Source organism: Ambystoma mexicanum, chromosome 12 (assembly GCF_040938575.1).
Source record: "Ambystoma mexicanum isolate Mex_15411 chromosome 12, UKY_AmexF1_1, whole genome shotgun sequence".
Classification (NCBI taxonomy): domain Eukaryota; kingdom Metazoa; phylum Chordata; class Amphibia; order Caudata; family Ambystomatidae; genus Ambystoma; species Ambystoma mexicanum.
In genome coordinates this window covers 745782842-745796960 of record NC_090936.1, presented here as the reverse complement: position 1 = coordinate 745796960, position 14119 = coordinate 745782842, and positions in this window count along the sequence as shown.

The window sequence follows — 14119 nt, the reverse complement described above, 5'->3', positions numbered from 1 at the left end:
AGCTCTTCTGAAGTTGTTTCAGAAGGATCACTTTGAGATTGCGCACTTCGAGTTTTCTCGTCCGAGTCATAAGTCGAGAGGTTTAGTAATAAAGACATATCTATGTCATTAGTCGTTGAACCGGGCAATGACATTGCCCCTTTACTTTTTATGACCTGCTGTTTCTGTGTAGGAGCAGGCTTCATCAAAAAGCTTGTTGATTCATTTATATCGTACATGGATTTAATGTTCCTCAAAAATGTCCTAGAGTTCACAGTTACAACATTTCCCCTTTGGTTGGTTTTGGGATTTTTTTCTTTTGTGGAGATCTACCTGCTTGAACATTTTCAACACATTGCTTGCCAGGCTGGATTTTTCAACACATTGCCTGCCACGTTGAAAGATTAATTATTAGCACTCGTTTTTGATGGAGCCAAATGTTGTGTGGTATTTGAGTTATCCAAGAGACCCTCTGCATTAGCCGCAGTTAACGGGCGAGTTGTAGATCCAACCACTGTGGGTGATTTTCCGCTTCCCTTTCTTTTATGAGTACTTTTAACTTGCAAGGATGCAGCTTGTTTACTGGTTGGATTACCCACTAGTCCCTCCGCATTAGCCGAAGTACATGGTTGACACGATAGCTCAATTTTTTCTTTACGACATATGGCTTGTTTTTCCTTCCATCTCGGGGAATTTAAGAAGAACACTTGATTCAAGGAATCTGTTCTCAATGATTGCAGGGTTAGGAGACCCTTTTGGGTCTTTTACCGTGAGTGGGAACCAGCAATTCTGCTTTTGTTTTATGTAATAAAGTTCCATTTACACTGTTTTCACTAACCACTGAGTTTTGTTGTTCATTTGTGAATTGATCAGCCAGTAGTCTATTTGCCAGGGGTCCCTTTGTTATGTCAGTATTGGGACTGTTTGATTTCGTTTTAGTAAAAACAGTGCTTCTCTAGCGACTTCCACTAGAAGTTTTTCATCCTCAGTGTTGTTTTTTGAGTTTTCCATTAGGAGTTTAAAGATTGGTCAGATCTTTCATTTTCGTCTGCTATTAATGTTGTTAATGTATTTCAAATATAATGCCTTCAGGTCCGTTTTGAAGAATGCTGCCTGAAATGAATTTACATTCTAAACGAGAATATAATTGACTAGACTATCAAGAAGGTGTACACCTTGTCTAGAAAAGTTGATATCCCTCTGTTTTCAAAGGAAGGGGCCTAGATAATATTCTTTGTTCATACCCAATGGGGTAATTTAGTCTAGTCCATGTATCCAGTACAATTCTCTTTGTGCAGGTCTTTTTGCTAGATCACCAACCCTTGCTAGGGGGTGCATTACCTCTAGGATAACACATCTGAGCTGTGCTATGGTATGGTGTGCCTATTATCCTTAAGGTGTCTGGGGGGAATTTGGTATTGGCAGTTCTAATATTGGACTTGTGTTCCGTCCATCTTTCTTTAGCTCTCTGGTTGGTTTTGCCAACATAATATTTGCTGCATGGCCAGCGCAATGCATAGATGAGACCCATGTCTGCTTCCTGTGTGCTCCCAGGACGCCACATGAGACTATTGCCACAACCCAACCCTCCTTGAGGCTGCTACCTCACTCAGCTATGAAATTGGACTACCAAGGCTCTCTTATCTCACTCACCATGGGTTAGTTCCCTCCTTCGGATTGCCCTTTTAATTTTTCTCCCCTTGTTACCTTTACTCCCGTCTCTGCTTGTTCTCACAGTTCTCCCTTTTATGCTCTCTAATACACTTGTTTCTGCTCTCACCTCCAACTCCCGATTCATACTGCAATTCCAATACCTACAGTGCCTTTGCATTTAACTTCAAAGTCAAACTTGGGTGTGTTTTGCATTTAACTTTGGCCATTAATTGTAACCTGCTAGCCCAGTGACTGCTCCACACCGCTGTTCTTGCATACTCCTCCCACTGCCTCCACTCTCTACTCACCCATGGCGCTATCTGTCTCTCCTATCTACTCCAAATTGCTTCTCTATCAACTATCCTTCCCTTCTCACTAAGTCTGGGAAGTAGTAGTTTAAAAAGGATATCTTGGCCTCCAACCCAGGTCTCCCCATCGCCGATACATATTCCAGCGCCTCTTTGAGACAGACCCTGACAGACATCCTCTTTGTCGCTCCTTCACCAGATCTATGGACCCCTCAAATGATCTCTGTGCTCTGTCCTGTCTCCTCCTCCCCCATTAATGGTGGCATCCGCTGACAAGTCCTCATGGATTCTTCCGACTCCTCCAGAGTCATCATTAATGTCTACCTAAACGGCAGAGTCATGGTCCAAGGCAGGCCAATCTCCTCTTCGATAGGCAGTTCCCTCACCTCATCAACTTCCTTTCATCTCTTGCTGTCCCCACCTCGCCTCCCTTGACCACCTGGCCTGCTCTTCCCCCTCCTCTGCCCCACCTCAGGCTCCCTCCACACCTCTGCAGGGCGTACCTCTGATTTGGACCCCTCCCCAGAAGGTCTTTAAGGCTGGCAACCTTCTTCACCTTGCAACTCTCAACTCTTGCGCTGCTGTCAAGCACTCCTCTGACATCTGCCACCTCTTGGAAACACTTGTCCTCAATGTCCTCTGTCTTACTGAGACATGGTTCACGGCCAGCTCTGTCACGAGCGTTGACACTCACCTCCCTGACGGCTACAAGATACTCTCCAGGCACAGATCCTCTCGGGCCAAAGAGGCAGGAGTAGCCCTGATCTTAACTGAGTGGATTCCTGCCTCCATCATCCCCACTCAGACCTACTCCTCTTTTGAATGCCACTCTCACTCTCTCACTCTCACTCTTTTACTGTTGCTACTCTCTACCAGCCCCCTGGACAACTCACCTCATTTCTCTCTGGGTGGGCTGACCTACTCTCCTCCCTCTTGGCCTCAACCACTCAACTCCTCCTCCTTGGTGACCTCAACAGCCAGCTCAATCCTCCCGGTTCCTCATCTGTACTCTTTCACGACCTCTGCAATTCCCTCTCCCTTTCTATCCTCCCCTCTGGCCCAACTCACTCTGCAGGACATACACTTCATGTCTTGATCTCCTCTGGCCTCCCCCCCTCTACTCCTCTGACCACTCCTCCCCTCTCCTGGAGCGATCACTGCCTCCTCTCCTCTCGCCACCACCCCCACAAGCCAAGCCTACCCCAACACTGCCACTGCCTTCTTGGACATCCAACCCATGACGCGTGTGTCAGTCAAGGCATTTGCTGACAAATTCTCTCCCCGCCCTCCACCCCAGGCTGACTCACACCCTGACAGCCCTGTCCCTGCTCCACTCTTCTATTTCAGATACTCTTACTCCGGTCATGAGGATCCGTTTGAAGTCCAAAGCCAAGTGCAATTCATGGTATGACTCTGACCTTGCTACACTTAAATGTAAGTGTAGGGTGGCTCAGAGGAAATGGAGGGTTTCTTGTTCATCCTCTGACAAACTGGCCCGTCACCTGCTCCAAAAGGTAATACCTACTTTCTATCCTCATCAAGAAGAGAGTCCACATCCAAGCCCGTCTCTCTGCAGCATCTAACAATTTGGTCAAACTCTTTAAAATCTAAAAGGAGATGGCCAACCCTCCTGCAGTCCCTACCCATCCTCATGCCTCCCAGGCTGTTTGCAATGCCCTTGCCTCTCACTTGATCTCAAAAACCCAAGACATCCTGTCCACCATCTGCTCCCACTCCCCTCTCCGTCTGCACCTACAGACCCTCCCTCAGCCTCTCCCCACCCTCTTTCTCATCCTTTCCTCTTTTCTCCCCTGATGAATTCACTAGACAAGTCTGATCTCTGAAAGCCTTATCAAAACAGGTTCATCCCTGTTCCTGTAAAACCATCAAGGACCACATTGATACCCTCACCCCGGCCCTTGCCGATTTCTGCAACCTCCTTTTTGCCTCAGGATCCTTGCCCTCCAGTCTTAAGCATTCCCTTGTGCACCCTCTTCTCAAAAAACTCACAGCTGATTCTTCCTGTTCGGCTAACTATCGCCCAATTTCCATTACTCCCTTTTTTTCCGTTAAACACCTTGAAAAGCTGGCCATCACTCAGCTAAACCTTCTTTCCGATTCGTTTGGTTCTCTCCATAACCACCAGTCTGGCTTCCGAGCTGCCAGAAGCATGAAACTGCTCTGAACATCCGTGAAGATCAGCTCTCCAACCTTGACTAACATTCCCCCCTGTCCTCATCCTACTCTATCTCTGCTCTGCCTTCAAGGCGGTCAACCAGATCACTCACCCTGCTCAACCGGCTCCGGGATAACCTTGGTATCACCGATCAGGCTCTGGCCTGGCTGACCTCCTTCCTCCCAGGTCCAACTTGGGTCCTTCCTATCATCTATCTCCGCTCTACCTGTGGTGTTCCCCAGGGGTCTAACCTCTCACCCTGGCTTTTCAACCAACAACTGGCAACTCTCACCCACTGCATTCCCATTGCCTGCTCAAATTTCCAGTGCTATGCTGACAACACAACTGTGCCTTCGGCCACCTCCTCTCCTTCTCTCATCTCTGATTGCCTGACTGCCATTCAAGAATGGTGGGCTGCCAACAATCTTTGTCTAAATGCCAACAAGACTGAGATCCTCCTCATTGGTACACCTTCACCGTCCTTTCCCTTCACTCTCTGGCCGGCCTCCCTGGACCATCCTCCTACCCCTACCGTCAAAAAGGCTAAGAACCTCAGGTCATCTTTGACTCCACACCTTCTCCGCCCACATCTCTGACGTCTCTAAAAGGTCAAACTTCCTACTGCACCTCCTCAGAGGTACTCTGGCCTTCCTCTCCTTCCCCCAGAAGCTCATGGTTTCCCCAGCACTGGTTCTTTCTAGGTTGGACTATTGCAACAGCCTCTTTCTAAATCTACCTGCCTCTACTCCCCGCCCTTTACAACTAATCCAGAACAGGACTGCAAGACTAGTCCTTGGCCTCAAGCGCTGGGATTGTATCTCACCAGCTCTGGAATCCCTTCATTGGCTCCCAGTGGATGCAAGGATTAAATTCAAAACCCTCTGCATTGTCCACAAGGCTTTCCTGGGGCCTGGGACCAAAATACCTTCAACTATCCCTCCGTACATACCTCCCCTCTCGAGCTCTTCACTCCTCTACTTCTAACTCCCTCACCGTCCGTTTGTTTTTTAAAGCAACAAGCCGGGGGTAGATCTTGTGCCTCCCTTTGGAACAGCCTTCCTGCCACCCTGAAATTTGAGAACCATCTCTGGTTTTGGAAGCACCTCAAGACCTTCCTCTGCTTCTGCCTTTGCCCCCTTCTCCCCTGCTGATCTGTTTCCCTCTCTGCACTGTGCACCTGGCCACCCTCTGTCCTCCGGGCCCAGGTACCTGCTCATCCGGCCACCCTCCTGGAGTGCCTCCGTGCCACGCCCTGCACCAGGGTCTATATCTGTACCCATACAGTACCCCACCTCCTTTCTTTTCTTCTGCACTTATCAGACATACACTGTTAGCAAAACCCAGCACTTGCTAGCTGCACTACCACTGTATTGCCTTTATTATTTTACTTATTAGTTTTGTTTCTCCTCTGCTCCGACTTTCCACTTCTCCCCCTTCCATGCACTTTTCCCCCCTTTTCCCTTCCAACGCACTTGCGTGTTAATGTCACTGGGCCTAGTAAGATCGTTGTTTTTGTTCTCCCTTGCCTTGTCGCGCTATGAAAAACGAGTGTACGAGTGCGATATAAAGTATCAATTAAATTATGTTTTTGCTGTCACAGGTTGCATAGTCACATAAAGGTATTTTCTTGCCTGTATTTGGATGCTTAATATATTCACCTTTTATTACCCGTACAATGCCGACAGTTAAAACAACCAAATGTGGCACATTTAGGTTTGCTAAAGGTAGTTGGTCCTAGTTTCTTTGGTTTTCCCGCTCTAATCAGAGTATCTCGAAGGTTTCTTCCTCTTTTATATGCTAGCATAGGTGGTTCAGGGAAGAGACAGTGGAAGTTGGGGTCTAGTTAATTGAGCTGAGCACGATTGTTTTTAGCATGCATTTGTATCCTAAAATGTAAGGCCTGAATGATCTAACCAGACTGAGCTTATAGGGTTCTTTATCACTACCACTTAGGACTGGGAAATAAATATAGGCATGATTACTCAACAAGTTTGTTACATAAAAGATTAATGGATTAAATTGGTTTGTTAAAACAATCATGTTGATATTAGCTTATCTAAAAGAGCCATAAGGTTATCTAGTTCAATAACTCTGAAAACTCAATAGACCATTTATGGTTGAATGACTATAACAAGGAGATGGTTGTCCGGTCTATGCAACATTAGCAGGTTACTATTGACTCCTACTTATAAATTTAAATGGACAATTATTGACAAATTAGACCAATTAGAATGAATGATTCGAAATTCTGTACTTGGTATTTAAATTATCGGTATTTCATTTCCATTATTTTACTTCTTTGTAGAAAAAAATTGAACTTGCGCCCTTGATGAAGAGAAGTACTCAAAACTCGTTGGGCCATATGAATAAAACGTCTTTTGGACTAGACATCTAATCGTGCTTTATAATATTTTGAAAAATTACTTGTTTACAACTTTATCACCAAAAAAATAGTGTCATAACATGTATTAAGAATGTAACATCGACCCTCCCATTGGGGTTACTTGTTTTCTAAACAGTTTGGCCTTACTTCTGAGCCTCAGACAGTGTGCAGGGCACGGGAGTTCCCAAATAGTGCACTTTCCTTCTTTGTTTGTTGTATATGCAACCCATATGCCAGAGTTTACATTTTATGCACCTCAAACCACAAAATCAATTTTGTGAACACCATACAAACAGCATTATCTCCTTACATGTTAGACCTTTGGATTCTGCCGTTCCTAGTCCCAAGATGCCAATGCTTTTCTTGACCATGTGCATGACCTGTTTGGATCTCAATAACCAGAATACAGATATCCGAGGAGACCATAGGAGTGGGAGACAAGACCTACCCATACTCGCAACAGAATTGCTGATAAAGCCAGCTTTTACTCAGAACTAGAATGGGTTAGAGGGTGAGGCCACAGAATGAACTCCAACAGTACCAAAATATTTGGCATGTCATATCAATGGAACAAATTACATGCTTTATAGCAAATTTGAAGTAACATTGTAGCCCCTTCATTTGGACTATATAACCAAAGACTACCAAACGCTTACCTGTCCATAGACTTACGGGTTTACACTTGATCATCTCAGTGCAAGTGAAAACAATAATGGCTACTGCTGAAGTGAGGGAATTTCCTAATTTCACCACATTTCGAACTGATTGTTCTCTTTCACAAGGTATTTCTTTGTACCTCGCAACAGACAGGGGGCATAGAAAGAATGAGGGGTTCTGAAAGACAACCACGTAATATTAGAAAATGCATACATGACAACTGCCTTACAAAAAACGTAAAGGATTTTAGAAGGAAATCTGTTCATTAAAATTGCTGAAAACACTAAAGTTTAAATCTGCATACAGTGCTGTACAAAACAAAAATGCATACACTTCTAAAAGGAGAATCTGATGCGCGGAAGGCATTCACCAGTGCTCAGAAAGGTAAGGAGAATTACTAAGACGACAGGCTAGGATGACAGCCGTTTAAATGCAAAGTAAAAAATGCTTAGAGAAAACTGAAACGGTTCAGTAAATAGGTTGAATGAAGTACAGAGGTAATGCAAGATGAAAAAGTTCACAGTATCCAAGACATAGGTTAATGATTCACATTAATATCTCAAGAGTAGAGGCTGGTGGACCTCAAAGTGCATAATGGTTAAATACTAGATGAATTGTGTTCATTTCACATTTTGGTAATGTGTGTAATGGAGGCTATAAGAGCCAATTATGTGAACACTAAATGGCAGAATGTGGTAAGAAGTATTTGAAAAGAAAAAAAAACAGTAAATTTGAATGATATTGAAATGGAAAAGCAAGACTTAATATTTGAGCAAGAATAAAAATTGAGATGTGAAATATATTTGTGCTCCTTAATCAGAATAAAAAGGTTAAAACAACATAGTTCATAAAATCATATTAACAAATCTGTTGGATACGGTCTGAAGTTACAGAGTAACTTTGATCTAGCAGACTGGATGAATAGGACTTACAAAATATACTTAAACTGTAAATATGTCTGAAATGTGAATGTTGCCCCTTACTCTTTTTTTTGCAAAATGCTTTTAAAGCAAAAAAGTGTTCCGTTACCCTTCACTAAGGGAGACAAAAACAGATTATTTTCAACCAGGATTCTTTTTAAGGTTACTGTACACTTTTCAATTAATGTATGCATTGTGGACAGATACCTTACTGAGCAACACAAAGCACTGCACAACTATGGGACTTCTCAGCAAGTGGTAACTGTCAAATGATTCTAGGCTTTACCTATACGGAAGACTAAATGCAATGCAAATGTCTTACAATTACCACAAACTCTGCAAAACAGTAATGCATCAAATACACAAGGCTCATTCATGAGAACAGAAAGAAAAAGTATTGCATCAGTGCATTGTGCACTCCTGATTACATGAAGTACTTTTCAATGCAAATTACAAGATCAGCAGGAGGTAATGTGAACATATGGCATTACTAATACAAACATTACACAGTTATACCACTGAGTACAATTTACATTAAAAACCAAGGCATAGGGTTCTTTTCATGCTAATAGAAAACTTAAAAACAGGATTAAATCTAAAATACTTTTTCCAGCATCTCACTTAGAGAATTGCGTCTAATGTAGTACCTCAAGTATAATTTGAACTCATTACTTCCATAAGACATCCTGTTTGAGTTAGGCTTGAAATGCTTCATCCAATTGAGAACGATGTAGAACCAACACATTAAAGTTACTTGCTAGCTATAAAAACACCTGCAGCTGTTCAAAAACAAACATTCTCCAGCATGGGGGGGGTGGGGGGGGTCTGGCATGGATTCAGATGCTCATGAATATTCCCCGACATCAGTCTGGGAAATCCTTGGTAAAAGAAAAAGGTTTCACTTCGCTTGAACACCATTTCTCCTCTAAACCAAGCACTGTCCTCTGTGTCATACTGCCCCCTGGGTAATACTGCCCCCATCCAATGACAGTCCTCTCCTTAAGCTCCACCCCTGGTGGCAATCTTCATATTTTTACTGCATGCTTATTGCTCTGAGCTTTTTTTCCCTAATATTTTGAGATTTTTTTTTAACATTTCAGAGTTTTGACCGATACTTAAGCTATTGCTCGACCAGGAGGTCATCTACCAGCAACAGGGATCTGCTGTCAGTGAATTTCATACTTCAAGGATCTTTCATCAGATCAGAGAAGGCTCAGTGTTGGGCCTACTTTGCACCTTTTTTTGCCATGACCGAAGAGAGGAGATGTCTCTTCAAACTTTGTGCGAAATGTGGAATAAGGAACGTTTTGGTTGAGGATTGACAGCACAAATGTCTTTACTGCCTGCATCCGGACCATGATGAGGGATGCGAGGTCTGCCATGGTTTTTCGAAGACCAAGAAGGACCGCAAGAGCAGGCTGGTGGCCGGACTAAAAATCGGGTAAAGCCTATGACTCCTCCTCTGGACATGAGCACGCTTCTCCCAGTACATGCCGGTCCAACTATCAAAATGTCTGAGATAAGAGGTGAGGTCCTTTGAGGACACCCCGCCCGGGGGTCCGAAAGAAGGCATGGCTGCACGACAAATCCCACTGAGGTTGCTACTGCTGCGTGTCCCGGCTTGGGAGAGACAAGGTCGCTATCACCGACACCATCCATGGTGAGCCAGCAGGCGAGTTTCAAGCACCCAAAGATCAAGTCCTTGACCTCTACAAAACTCTGTTCGCCAGCGGACAAGCCGATAAAGGAGAGATCCAAGGTGGGCCCCTCTCTGCCTCCATCGTCTCAACCAGCCAAGACAACACCATCCTCGACTGCGTCATCAGCGGCCACATTGACGACTACTTCTTCGAAAGGAGGGCACACCACGAAGGTGGTGCCCACAGTTACAACAACGGCTACTCCGCAGGTGTCCTTACCAGCACGGCGAGAGGAAACTGCTTAATCGAAGAGCCACAGAAAGGGGACAGCAGCCTCTTCCTCCCAGAGGTCTCGGGCAGAGCAAGGAGCTGAAACAAGTGTGCTGAGGCACGTATATACTAACTGCGATAAGGGTGACAATCTGCCCAAGGGCTACTATTCAGACAATGAACTGACCCAGGGACCCTTGTTGGATGATGGGACGCTGTGGGGTGAATCATATCACCTACTGCTCCAGAAGAGAGATACCAGCTCAGAGTCTTCCCCCTCTCATTCCTTCTACACCTCAACACAGAGACGTTTCTGTTAGACATTCTGACCAGGCTGCATACGCTGGTATCAGAAATTCAGCAAAGGCTGCCGGCCACACTGCACCCTGCTCCGCCGGAAAGTCCTCGAAGGCTGCTTTCTGGAGATCCTTCTAGGTGCAAACATAAGTCAAAAGGACCCTGCAGGTCCAAGTTGCCAACCGACACCACAGGCTGTCTCCTCAGTGTTGACCCCGATAGGGGGAGCCTGCCACACACATGGCGACGGACACTGGCGAAGCCGATGACTTTGTGCCTGTGAAGGGAGAGCCAGTAGGCACGGATGACCCGCACAGGGCCTCTCTGCCGGATGAGGTTGGCTCCTTCCATTGGATGATGCCCAGGGCCTCCAAACTCTTTCAGCTGGTGCCTGAGGAGACGAAGAAGGGTTTCCTTTATTGGTATTGTTTATTTATATAGTGCCTATACACAGGCAAGTGTTTCAAAGCGCTCAAGGAGGGTGGGAACATGGGGCAAAAAAAAACTGTCGCTCAGAGCCCTTGAAATTCTTGAGATAATAGTCTGCACAGTAAGAGTACGTGCGTAAAAAATGCTTTAACAGTTTGGGATACAGCAAATGGACCTGATGGCGATTCTGCAGTTTTAACAGTGCAATCAAGGGGTGAAGACAAGGGAGGAACAGACGATCCTCAGGCACGGTGCTCCATATCAAGCAAGTGCACAGAGGGTCACAGGGAGGGGGAGGATCAAGCGCACACGGCCGGTTGAGACTCGGGTAAGAGCAGAGAGAGCCACTCTTGGGTTAGTTTCAAGTGCATTGAGTGTGGGTGGGGTGTAGGGCCCCAAGGCAAGTGCGAAAGAGGACTGGCGGGCGTGCCAGGGACCAGTGAGAGACTGATGTACGCCAAGCAGACAGTCGGCATGCTGTAAGGAAGAGGAGGGAAAGAACAGATAACTAGGTTAGCAGGGTAGAGGGAGAGAGAAGGAAGAAGAGGAAGGACATGGAGTTTCCAGAATTTAAGGAGTTCTGGCTCAACGCGGGGGGCGGCAGGGAGGCTATTCCAGGGGGAGGCACCAGCTGAGGATAAGGATCTCCCACCAAATCTCTGCTTGGAGAACCAGCTCCCTCGCAGAAGGTAGATCAGTGGAGGGCTCGTGAGGGACAGTATTTAGGTAAGCAGCGTTGCAGGTAGCTAGGTACCAGAACCCAGAAAACCTTGTGAACAATGCAAAGGGTCTTGAATTTGATACCACTGGGAGCCCTCAACGTTGCGAGTCCAGGCGAAGGACTGCCATGTCCGTTCCTTTGTTGGACGATATCTGGGATGAAAGCCTAGCGCTGTTGAAGAATCCGAGCACTGGACCGCCCAGTCGGGACAGGCTCGAGAAGAAATAGAGTCACGGACTCAGCCCCCAAGTGCCTGAGGTCCCAGTCTTCACCAGACTCTGGTCTCTGCCACGGCCACGAAACTCTCTGCGAATCCGTTGTCCTAGTCTATGGTACCCCCGTACAAGGAGGGGAAGAAGGTGGACACTATGGGGGGGGGGGGGGGGTTCAGAGGATTATCTACAAGCTGGTATAAGTTATGGCCTATTCTTGACTGCTTACCTCACAAGTAGGCAGAAGCTCTTGAACTGTTCCAGGAGGGGAGGTAGCCTCGGACCACGCTATCACAGTGGCGGTGGACAGTGGACATCACGGACACCGGATCCCGTAACATGGGCAGAGTCACTCATCAGCAAGGATGGATGAAGGTCACCAACTTCAGGCTGGACGTTCAGTTCAAGGGGTTAGACATACCAATCGACGGGGGAAAACAGTTTGGCAAGACGGTCAACAAGTCTCTCCAGATCATCCAGACTGACAGAGATTACCCGTTCGCTGGGCACCCTGCAGCAACGTTAGTCGTCCTTTCGTTCCTCAAGGGAAAAACCTGGCAGGTCCTCAAAGGGCTACACCACCCCTTATTGGCAGCCTTCCTGCTCCGTGACAGAGGAGGGGCACAGAGTCCACGTGCAGGCACACAGCAGCAGAGGAGAGCACCGGCCGCAGGGCAGGGCCCCGGCACCTAACAGACCTGAACCGGCTGTGGACTCAGGTCCCCACTCGTGCACCCCAGTGGGGGGCCAGCTGGCAAAGTTTGTCAGCGCGTGGAAGACACCCACCACCAACAGATGGGTGCTGGATGCTCTCGGACAGGGACACACCTTCGAGTTCCAACACAGGTCTCCTCGTATTCCCCCTGTAGCTCGAAAAGAACAGCACGTGGCATAGCTGCTACAGGAGGTCCAGGCTGTGTAAAAACAAAAAAGAGGGTGATAGAACCTGTACCCCAGCACCTCCAGGTGTACTCCAGATCATTTCTGGGCCAAAAGAAGACAGGAGGGTGTAGGCCGATCCTGGACCTGCAACACCTCAACAAGTCCCAGAAGTTCAGGATGGTCACGTTGCGGCACATGCTCGGCCAACTGAAGGAAGGAGACTTCCTGGCATATCTGGACCTGGAGGATACCTTCTTCCACATCCCCATCCATCAGAACCACTGCAAGTTCCTGCGGTTCGTGGTCCAGGGATTGCAGAAATCAGCCCAAAGTGCTTGGCTCCGGTGGCGGTGCAACTTCGTCTCGAGGGCTTACACATCTACCCTTACCTGGACGATTGGCTAGTTTGATAGCCTTCCATGCTCTGGCAAGCTAGCACAGGGCAAGGACCGTGCGTCTTCTTACTGATCTGGGATTCTTCATATATTACCCAAAGTCCTGCTTGGAGCCATTGCAGAACACTCCGTTTCTGGGGGCATGACTAAACAGTGGCTTGCATGGTAGCCATCTTAGAGAAGGTGCAACGCCTGTCATCGGCGCGGTTGGCTACTGTGCAAGCGGTCAAGTCGATGTTGGGCATGCTGTCCTCCTGAATCAACCTCGTCCTCCTTTGCAGACGACAGAGGAGGCCTCTCCAGGAGTTTCTGGATGCGAGATGGCTGCAAGTCTCAGGATCCTGGACAGACAAGATCCCCCTCAACAAGGAGTTCTGAGGAGCAATACAGTGGTGCGGCATGCGCTCTGATCTCATGCAAGGGGCCCCATTCCAAGTCCCTCCTTACCAGGAGGGAGTCAGGAGATGTTTCTCTGGCGGGTTGGGGAGTTCATACTGTTGCACGCCAGAGAACTCTGGCTGCCAGAAGAGACCCTAAAGATTAAGTCCTGGAGCTTCGGGACGTCTTCTGGGCACTCAAGTCTTTCCTGCCATCGATGAGGGGCAAGGTGGTGAGTATTTTCACAGACAACACCACCACCATGTTCTACATCCGGAAGCAGCGCGGGATGCGCTCCAAGGCTCTCTTCAGGGAGGCCCAGTATCTGTGGCACTGGGCCATTATTCAGGCCATGTTTTTCATTCCGTTTCACCTGGTGGGCACCAAGAACACCATCACAGACTCGCTCAACAGGGAACTACTTTCTTGCCACGAGTGGGAGCTGTGCCAGGACCAGGTGGATCTTCTGTTCCACGAATGGGGTCATCCCCCAGTTGGACCTTTTCGCAACAGCGACAAATTCTAAGTGTCAGAAGTTCGCCAGCAGGTTTCCACAGCCGAGGAGCTAGGATAGCTATTCTCGTTACCGTGGGAGGGACTTTTCCTATACGCTTTTCCTCCGTTCCCACTGCTGCTACAAGTGATCAACACACTCCAATAGTGTCACTGCAGGATGACACACATCACTCCGGCGTGGCCATGACAAATCTGGTATGCAGACCTGCTACGTCTGTCAGCGGTTCCATCCATCAAGCTGCCACTACTTCCAGACCTTCTATCCAGAGAGGGACCAGCGATTCTGCACCACGACCCAGCGTC